We start from the raw sequence: 11191 nt of genomic DNA, 5'->3' as shown, positions 1-11191 counted from the left end.
AGCCTTTGTCTTATGCTCTTTGAATCCTCAACAGCAGCTTATTTGGATAGAGTTGGTAATGGCCTTGATGTCCTCAGATATAGCATGCTGAGTCAATTCCCTGGGTAGGAGCAGGTGCACAGATCATTAGCTCTCTCTGGAGGCGATAGTGCAGTATCTGTTACAATGAGCCTAGAGGGAGTCTTGTCCTACTGTGTGCTTGACGATATCCTTGATAAAATAGTTCTCAATACATGTTGCCTTGGATGAAACGCCCATGTTGAAGCACACTTGTTTCAAGACCTTGTTAGAGTAGATGGAGTAGTTCTCTGTAGGGCATCTCTCATGCTAATCTTCTGAGTTTTGGTAAAAGTTTCTTAGAGTTGTTTTTGGAGATAGCAAACAAATGTTCTTAAAGTCATTTATGGTGATAGCAAACTACTTAAAGGAAGAGCCAGGCATAGTAGATTCAGCCTCCCACTGCTTAGAGATAAAAAGACTGTCAGATGGTACCAAGTAGGAACTATTTATAGTTGCCATATTCAAAGAAAGCGTAGGGACAACCCAATGTCTGATTGGACGAAAATAATGCATGTAAATGAGTTGATCAAATTCCACTCTGATTTTATAGCGTTCATATTTGGCATGAACCACTCAGAAAGCAACACCAGACAGCCTAGTACCCAAGTGTGGCCTGTACCAAGAGTACTTTGAAAAGATTCTTCCTACAGCACCTAAATTTTGTAGGTTTCAGCTTCAACTACTTGAGAGAAACTAACCTCCTTAACCTAAGTCTATAAGAAATGACACTGGTCAAGTTTGGGTCATAAATCCAGCCACCTACAATCAACTGCTGTCAGAAGCTGCCTTTTTGAGTCAACCCTAGCTTGAGCAGGAATTATCTGACCTGGAAAAGAAGAGTGATCCTGGAAAACATAGCACTTAGATTGAGGGACCAATGTCTCCAGGACTGATTCAAAATCTTAGTAAATTGGAAAAATTATTTTAAAAATTATGGAGAAGGAGTTGGACTAGCAAATTAGGAAACAGATTAAACCAAGATACCATAAGAGGTTGAGAACATTATGAAGATAATACTTAAACTTCAGAGCATGAAATGATATTTAAAGACTTCAATGAAAAAGCAAAGCAACAGAGGCTGTCACTTCATAAGTGGTACATTAGAGCATATGCACAAAGTACTCTATAATCTTGAAAACAAACCACTAAAGAAAACAAACCACATAAGAAAACATGTTAAAGCTGAGAGAAATTTAAAATTTCTCCCCCACCCCCTGCTGTGTTAATGTACTAGTGGATTGGGTGATTCACAATCCATGAATTATTAACACAACCAAAAAATTATTAGCAAGAAGAATACATTAACTAGAACTCTAATTTTAAAAACCAAGGTAGTTCTGAAACTGTCTTTGGTATATGATGTTGAAGTCTGATAAAAGGAACTCACTGGCAGCTAGTGTACTTGGTGTTAGCCAATAGTGTGCTTGGCCAGCTCCCCAGGCAGCAAAAAGCATTTGGCCTTTTGAACTGCCTGGAGGTAATGGTCAATCATCTGTTACAATGGGTCAGGTGGGAGGCCTTACCAGTGATCCACTCAAGGATGCCATTGCAAAAGGAATTTATGATTCACATGGCCTTGGATCAGATGTCAGTGTATCTGTTTCAACATCTTACAAGATTACTAGATTATTCACTTGGATTCTCCCAGCAACTGAACTTCCATTTCTCTCGTCTTTCTTGATCTTAACCCTGGTATCTTGTTGGAAAATATTCTGATGCGATGGAGCTTCCAAGTTTGCTATAAGGAGGCAGGCCATCTATGGAACAGAAAATCTCACAGGCCAAATGAAGATGATAGATATGCATGGTTGGTTAAACAAATTTAAAATCTGCTGCAAGAAGCAAGGGAAAAAGTTAGCGTAATTTTACGTACTTAGTATAGGGAGCAAGCAAGATGGGAGGACCATAGTGCTGACTCTGGGAGTACAGAATGTGCAAACATCCTGTCTTTCTCTGCCACATTAACTTTCCCAGCTAATGGTGCGATTACAAGGACTACCACTGAGATTCCAACAAGGGAGCCCACAGACAGAAAGTACCATAGGAGAGGATAATGTCACACACTTGCTCTGTGAGAAAGACATGCTAAACAGCTATGGGTTTTATTTATTTCTTTTTTTAAATTGACAGATAAATCTTATATATATTTATGGTGTACAACATGATGTTTTGATATATGTATACACTGTAGAACAGCTAAATCAAGATAATTATCCATTACCTCACATATATATCTTTTTGTGGTGAGAACATTTAAAATCTACTCTCATAGCAATTTTCAAGTATACAATCATTGTGTTAATTACAGTCACCATGTTTTACAATAGATCTCCTGAACCAAACTTATTCCTCCTGTCTAACTAAAATTTTATATGCTTTGACCAACATTTCCCCAACCCGTAACATTTGGTAATCTCTGTTCTCCTCTCTGCTTCTATAAGTTTGATATACTTAGATTCCATATACAAGTGAGATTATGTGTTTGTATTTTTGTGCCTGCTTTTTTTTTTTTGCTTACCCTAATGTTCCTTAGGTTCTCCCATGTTTTCACCAATAGCATGACTTCCTTGTTGTTAAAGGCTGAATAGTAGTGTGTTTCTTGAACAGAGAACACATGGTGGCAGAAGGGGTGTCCTCAGTAGGTGGCTGAATCAAGGCCTTGAAAATACTGGGTGCTCGTATAACCTTCGGTGTACCCTGGATATTTAGTGTTAGCTGTATATTTAGTATATCGTAAGTATCTTGTGCCCAGGTGTCTTGTTTATTTCAGGCCTCATGAACATAGGTATCTCTTTGTCCTCCCATTTCTCAACCTATGTATGATATACTTATTAATTTCCATGAATACATAACATATGACTTTCATACATTCACATCCAGTTCATTTACTTGCCCTCTATAGAAGAAATAAATATTCTCAAATTATACAAAAAATGCATATTACACATGGCTTTCTTGGAGCCCTTTCTAGAGATTGTAGAACACTTCAAAACTTCAGGCACATCAAAATCTGTTTCTAGCTTCCTTGAAAAGGGAAAAAGTGTCTACAGGTGATAAGGAAAATCCTGCAGATATTTGTATTCAAAGAAAGTCTGGAAAAAGTCTGATTGCATACAAAATAGTGGAAAAAGGCATGTAAAAGTATCTGCAGTTCTGCTTTGCTTGAATGAGGCACCTTCCAGAGAAGTTAGCCATTAAGGGGTGTGTGTGTGTGTGTGTGTGTAAGGGATATAGTCTTTTTGGTTTGGCATTAGAGGGCACTACTTCGCAGGGGACACCTGGTTGTGGGAAGCAGGGCGGCGAGGCTCGTGCTGAAGTCCCAGACTTGGTCTTCCCTGGCTGAGGCTCCAGCACCGTCCGCTCCGGAAGGGAAACTATGCCGAGCGGGTCGGGGCCAGAGCGCAGGTGTACCTGGCAGCCGTGCTGGAGTACCTGACCGCCAAGATCCTGTAGCTTGCTGGCAACCCGGCCCTCGACAACAAGAAGACCCGCACCATCCTGCGCCACTTGCATCTGGCCATTCGCAACGACAAGGAGCTTAACAAGCTGCTGGGCAAAGTCACCATCTCCCAGGGACGTGTCCTGCCCAACATCCAGGGCTTGCTGCTGCCCCAGAAGACCAAGAGCCACCACAAGGCCAAGGGCAAGTAACGTCTCCAGATAATAAAGCCCAGCAGAGTAGATGACCTACTTTTCGAGGGGAAAGAAAAAGTAAAACCAAAAGCCAGCCACGAGTTCAAGTAAAAGTACAGGCAGATAATGCCCAAGAGTATTTCAATAAAGTCTCTCCATTCTTTCATTCATTACCTTCATACTCTTGATACTCTCCACTTTGTTTTCTTTACCAACATTATGTCACACTGGTTTCCTGAAAGCTGAGTTTAGCACTGGATTTCCATGCAAGCTGTATTAGGTTGGTGCAAAAGTAATCGCATTAAAAGTAATGGCAAAAACCACGATTACTTTTGCACCAAACTAATAATTTTGTGAAAGACATTTTTATGTGATATCCAGAAAAGCACTTATAAAGCAGTTTTGTTCATGTGGGCTGTTTTATTTGCCATCAAGTTATAATGAATTTGTCAACTGATGATTAATTTCTTCAAGCCTAAGGGACGTGCTTAACTGCTTTTTATTTGGCATGTTCAGATTGTATTTGGCCTTTAGATATTTTAATATAGGGAGGTATGTATGTGCCAGTTGGTTTAAGGTTTCACTCTGTGGGCTGTCAACTTCCCCAAGAGGTCTCATTCCAGGGAGGTCAGCCAAGCTGATGTAAAAGAGGGTTACAGGCCAAAGGACGCTCCTGCAATGCCCTCTATCAGCCACATTTTTGCCAAAGCTGGACTCTGCAGAGTCCAGATTTGGAGAGTTCAGTAAGGTCTGTAACCTGTAGTTTTATGGAGGGTACCCTAGGCTTCATTTCTAGATAAGCCTGTGTCCAAAGCATTGGTTTAGATTGATTTCCTTTTGCCTGATACTAACTCTAAGGGTAACAAAATCCTCTCTCTGGAATGGTGTTGCATTCACTAGGAATGAACATTTGGCACAATGTGATGGTTAGATGGTTTCATAAATATCTGTACATATGGCAGATTTTAGTCTAAAATTTACTTTTATTAAACCTAACTATAGATCACCTTAAGCTTCTTTGATGGCTACCATCGTCTAACAACTAGAAGCTTACGTCAGTTCCCAGACTGGACTGTGGAATACAGTTTGACCTAGAGTAAAGAAAGAAGCATGCATACAAAACACAACCTTTGACTTTGGAGTCCAGAGGAGAAATAGATGTATCTGCCCAATAAACCCACAGGGTAATGAAAAGTGAAGCAATTACATGGTTGAACAATTATTTTCTAGGCCGTCCTTTTTGAAAGGCCAAGCAAAAGCATTTATGTCTCAGAAGCAGAGGTGTTATTAATAGAAATAAAATACATAAAACGTGCAGTAAGGAGAGAATTTTAACCCTTTTGGAGTATGACAGACCTAGAGTAAAAAATATACATTTTTAAAATGTGCTGCAATACTAATATATAGGCTTAATATGTAAATATATGTGTTGCAGAATCAAAAGTTTCACAAAAAATCCTGACTCTTACTAAGTGGGATGCACTCTGATCTGTTCCATTCTATTCTAGCCTCATCCATTTTGTTTAAAAAACCATGCCGGCTAAATTGATAAGAGGTGCTAAATTGATAAGAGTAATGACTGTAGGCTGAAAAACATTGGGATGATGGGAGTGATCAATCAGACAACTTGGCACTGCACCCACAAGGCTGCAACAATTGGTTCAAATGGTAATAAAGTACTCTGGGCTGGGCCAGTAAGAGCCTTTCCTAGGTTTTGAACACAGTTGCTTTCTCTTCTCTTTTATGGATGGGATGAATGAGACTCCAAAACTGCCAACAGACTTGTCTGTTGCCTCTTGGAGAAGATTTAAGAGAAGGGAGAAAGTGCAAAAGAACAACTGAAATAAGAGTTCGAAAGGTCTTCATTTATTTTGGGGCAGTGGTCCCTGGAACTGTGCTTGTTCCAGCTGCTCATTCTTATCTTCTGTGACCTACCTCAGTCTCCATCTTTTCTTTTTCTCTTTCTTTCTCTTCCAAAGCCATTTCAGTTGGACTTCTATCACTTGTAAGCACAGGTGTCTGACAAATAGAAGCCAAAACTGAGTACAATAAAAACTAAACCTTGCAATTCAAAGGCCAATAAATAGGTTTGGCCCTTAATCCTGTCTTGTAACAACATTGACATGATCTTGCTCCTCATTCTGATTTAGCACCAAGAGAAAAATAAGAGTCTGAGTGGGAGAGGGAGGAATCAAAAGGAACTGAGCCAAATTAAGAGTTTTTGGTATAAATGTTGGAAGCTGAGAAAAGCCATGTCAAGCCGCAGCAAACTCCCCTTCATAAAGGTGGCAGAGGGAAAAAATAAAATAAAAAAGAAGAGAATAAGAGAGAAATTACCTTTTTCATTTTTCTCCAAGTTAATATTTGCAATCTAGCTACACTTTTAAGTGACTGACGTGGTTACTAGGAGCTAAGAAACAAAAATGTTTCAGATGAGAACATGGACCCCCTAGATTCAAAATGCCAGCACCTCACACACCTATCCTGGCAGCACAACCAACATTCACCCTCATCTGCTAAGACAATTTCTCAGAATCATAAAGTTCATTAACCTGCACTTCAGTAGTAAATAACATTTAAGTTTTGGAAATGTATTCTTCTATTCGGCAATTCAACACCATCACTTGTAATAAAAACCAATAGCCAAGTACAACTCAACAACTTCAAGACAGAGCACCAAAGTTAACAGAAAAGCTAGAACCCCTCTCCAAACTAGAGGAATGTTAGGTTAGTATAAATATTTAACATAAATAAATGAATAATATCAGAAATATATGCTGACATACTTTAAAAATTAGATGTGTGAAAAAGATTTTCTTAGAAATGACAAATATCCTTAGAATTAGGGAAGAAGGAAAGAAATAAGAAAGGAAGGGAAGAAGGAAGGAAAGAATAAGAAAAAAATGAAGTAGGGAAGAAGGAAGGAAAGGAGAGAAGAAGGGAAGGAAGGTAGGCAGGTGATCTCAGGAATTTGGGAGAAAATTGATACAGCTCAAATTCACAGTAATGCCAAGATACGAAAGGAAGAATAATGAGAGGGAAATTTTATAGGAAACTGATGTTGAAAGTTGGTTTCAATATTTGCCTAACAGACGGAATAGTCTGGAGGGTAAGAAAATGGACACAACAGCCAGACTTTCTGGGTGGTTGGATTTCTGACTCCATAGCTTATTAGCAAGTTACTTAACCTCTCTGTAAACTGGCATAATAATAGTACCTATCATAAAAGTTTGCTGTGAGAAGTGAAAGTGTTATTATATATAAAATGCTCAGAATAGTGCTCAGCACATATTTAGTGTTAAATAGGCTTTGTTACAAGGAGTCTCTGAAAAGGGGGTGAGGGGCAGAGTAGAAGAATGATTACAAAGAAAGGGATAACCACAATCTTTATTTGAGGATATATTTAGTAAATTAAATTATATGGAAATTTATGTTGGAATATTGGTTGGAATGGCATATGGATTAGTCTGGAGAGACGAGATTTTTACATTTTTGAATGTTCCTGTTCATAAAAATCTTATGTCTCTTTATTTAGTTCGACTTTAATACCTTACAATAAAACTTTACAATTTTCTACATAACGATCTTCCACATTTTTTGTTAGATTTATTCCTAGGTTTTATATCCTTTTGTTGCTGTTACATTCTTTTATTGCCATTGTGAATTGTATCTCTTTTTATAATATCATTTTTTTTTGTTTTGGGCTGGTAATTAAAATGCAATTGGTCTTTGAATATTACTTTTCGTTCCGTCAAATTTGCTAAACTCACATTAATTACAGTAATTTATGTACAGATTTGTTTTTTATGTAGACAATCATATCATCTGCTAATAATTATAGTTTTACTTCTTTTCTAATTGCTTCACATTTCTTTCTCATGTTATTGTGCTAGTTATGCCTTCCAATGAATAGATGTAGCAAACACCTCTTTTATGTATCTGATTGTAACGAAGATTCACCTTTGGAATGTTTGTTGTAGGTTTTACGGATGCTGTTTATACATCATCTGTTTATTTTATTTAAATAAAATATAGGGAATTTTATTTTATTCATTGTTTGTGGGTAATGCTATCCCTTTACATTTCTTTTTGGAATGCATATAGTAACTCAGTATTTTTTGACTGATGGCTGACTGCCTCTAACTTTTTAATTAAATTATATTTGATTATTTTGAATGAATTTGATTTTTAATTGCTTTATTTCAATTTTGAATATTAATCATGACATTTCAGAGGTGGTAATAGAAATAATAATGATAATGATAATTATGACAGACGATGACCTTCATTTATTGATTTTCTGTTATATGCAAAGTATGGTGGATGGTTTCATTTTGTTGCATGATTTATTCCTAATTTTTTTCAATGATCTCCAAGTGAGACTCAGCAAAGTAAAATACCTTTAGTCTAAGTCCCAAGTAGTAAGTGAAGTTATCTTGATATGAATTCAGCATGGTATAATTGTAATAACTTGTGCTGGTTACAGAATGCAACACTTTCTCACTTGATAATTATGACATCCTTTACGCACTACAGATATCAATTTTGTTTACTATTCTATCTGAAAGCATATAACACCTCAGCCCATAAGCACTCCTGATTTTATTTTGTGTATTCTCCAAAAGATTATATTTGTCACAATTGTTCTTTCTTCTTTTCCATAGCCATTGTCCTCAATATATGATTTTGCAGTTTTAGCTGGGCATTCCTGGTAAAATAGTTGCTGAAAGAAACGGCATTGAAAGTGGAAAGTACACTAGACAGCAGACACGTCTAAGGAAAAAAGTAAGATGTGTTTTCAGTATGGAGATCTAGGACATAAGTGAATGCATTGTGTAGATAACAAAAAATGCACCATTTTGCTCAGCTGATAGAAGACAAAATAATAGAGATGGTTTTAGAAGACAAATAGAAGACAAAATAATAGAGAACACCCACAAGTGTTCCAGATGGACTGCCAAGTCCATGACCAGATGATGTCAGACTGATAACTAGAGTAACCAGATTGACTCCATTTGTCATAGAGATGGTGAGGCAAAACAGAAGCCTGACTTGAACTTGGAGAAAAAAAGATTTGCCAGAACCATGAAGATGTAAGGTTCTGAGCAGATATAACATCACATATGGGTTCATTGTTTAGACCAGAGTGTGTGTGAAAAACCAGCCAAGCTCCAGAGAATGACCACTGCCATTTAGTCAAGTCTTCTGTTTTAAGACTTAGACTCATTCAGTATGTTTGCTTGACAGCTACCCCTGATTCATCAGAATCCCTGCTGGACATTGTGAGCTTTGAGGGAGGGTCTGACTCTGAAAGATGCTTCCTCTCCCTGGGCCCATTCTGGGCTTCCTCTACGAAGACTAGAGACAGGTTTCCTATGATCACAACAGGATCATGCACTGGAGTCCTCTGAAATGTAAACCAGAATCAGAGCCTGCATCCTGCTGAGTTGTCATGTGACTGATTATTAACAACAGTGTTCACAGTCTTATGAAACAAGTCTGAGGATAACTTTTTTTTTTTTTTTTGGTGGTTGTTTTGTTTTAGAGAGAGTCTTGCTGTGTCATCTAGGCTGGAGTGCAGTGGCATGATCATAGCTCACTGTAACCTTGAACTCCTAGGCTCAAGGAATCCTCCTCATCAGCCTCCTAAGTAGTTAGGACTACAAATGCGTGCCACCATCTCCAGCCAATTTTCTAAAAAAATTTTGTAGAGAAGAGGTCTCACTTCATTGCCCAGGCTTGTCTAAGCTCCTGGCCTCAAGTAATCCTCTGGCCTTGACCACCAAAAGCACTGGGATTATAGGCGTGAAGCACCACGCCTGGCTAAAGATAACTATTAAAGGAGAAATGTGTACTCTGTCTTCTCTGATGATCCCCATGGCTAAAACAAAGCAATTTAAAAATAAATCTTATTCGAAAGGAAAGTGTAAATTTCTTTTTTTAGAAAAGATGGATATTACAACCTAAGTCAAGGAAATATCTCAATTCACATTCAAGTGTTTAATCATAGAGGTGAAGAAAAGCTGAATTGTTATTCTTTCTACACAGAAACAAGTTGGGTCTATTTCTTCCAAGTCAAACCAGCTAGCATGTAAACAACTCTGGAGCACTTTAAATAAAGTTAAACATTAAATTGCAAAACCAAGTAACATTTTCTGACTTGGATAATTCAAGGTCAGAAACATTTCCTGTGATATGTGAATCCCAAAGTTGATCATTATTTATCCCAGGGTCCAGAGTCCTTCAGAAATGACTCAGGGAAAAATCTTTTACCTAGAAAGGTGAAATTAACACTACTCCACATGATAATGGGCTTAAATTTTCCATACTTAAATTCTTAAAGTGCAGATAGAAGAAATCTGGTTTTTTTTCTTTTATCTTATAAAGAATATAATAAAACTTACCTGAAAGCATTGTGAGGATGACATGTAATAAATGTGCAGTAAATGGTAGCTCTGACTCCCCCTCCCCAGGACCCGGGTTCCTCCTTCTGAATTCTTGATCTGTGATATATCCTACCAGGCTCCACGTCTCAGCCAGGGTGTTGAGAGGTAGTTTACGCACTCTCCTCTCACAATACAGTTCAAATAGATATAAAGAGTCAAACTCAGAATCTAAAGGAAATCTCCTCAGGGCCATAAAGTAAGAAGGGATTTAAAGTCAAAGTGAAGAGTATGAGCTAAGGCCAGGAAAGTCATTAAAACACAGAACAATGTTTAAATTTCCATGGCTGATTCTAATGCCCATATAAAGAAAGGAGTCTGGATTATGAACCCAGGGCATTCAGAGAGCTGGAAATAAACTACAGAAAGCTAGGATTCTGAAGACTTTGCCTCATCTATGAGACAAGGACAAGCGGACTATACACACATTTGGAAAGCAGTGACAGTGCTTTTGACTTCCTGGGTGTTAGCGCAAGAGTTAACCACAATTAATTGAGAGAGTTTGGCTTTCACTGTGCACATGTAGGTATGCCAAATTTATGTCACTCATTTTCCAAAGTGGTTATAGAATGGCCATAAATGCTACATGATAGCATGTGTGCAAATTTGGAAATAATACAAAGCATTATTGATTACAGTTTGTGAATACTCATACAAATAGCAAGAATAAACAGAAATGGAGAAATCATATTATATTTATGTCAGGCTTGTTTTGTTTGGTTTGGTTTGCTGAGAAGAGGACAAGGACCCAGGGAAAGAGAAAGCAACAGAATGAATGAACTTCAAGTTCATCCATAATATTACAATTCACATATTTCAAAGAAGAAAAATATTAACAAAATTTCAAATAAGGGGGAAAAACAAAAATAGCAAAGGAAAAACCACAAAAAATACTGAACTCTTTAATTATAATTTTATCTCTTTTTAACCTTTTCAAAAAAGACTAAAGACATTGAAGACACCACAAAGCAAAGCAAAATAACTATATGCAAGTGTCTGAACCAGAGGACACCTATGAGGTCCTGAGGAGACGCTCTTAAGGGGAAGGTGGAGAA

General features: G+C 37.6%; 1 pseudogene; it reads left to right on the top strand.

Annotated features, from left to right (window-relative positions):
* Positions 1 to 3226: 3226 nt before the first annotated feature.
* LOC126953330 (histone H2A type 1-like) lies at positions 3227 to 3844 on the top strand (annotated as a pseudogene).
* Positions 3845 to 11191: the final 7347 nt, after the last annotated feature.

The sequence above is a fragment of the Macaca thibetana genome, chromosome 4, assembly GCF_024542745.1.
Source record: "Macaca thibetana thibetana isolate TM-01 chromosome 4, ASM2454274v1, whole genome shotgun sequence".
Lineage (NCBI taxonomy): Eukaryota > Metazoa > Chordata > Mammalia > Primates > Cercopithecidae > Macaca > Macaca thibetana.
Note: the sequence above shows the minus strand (reverse complement) of the source record. Positions and strands in the feature narration are given on the sequence as shown.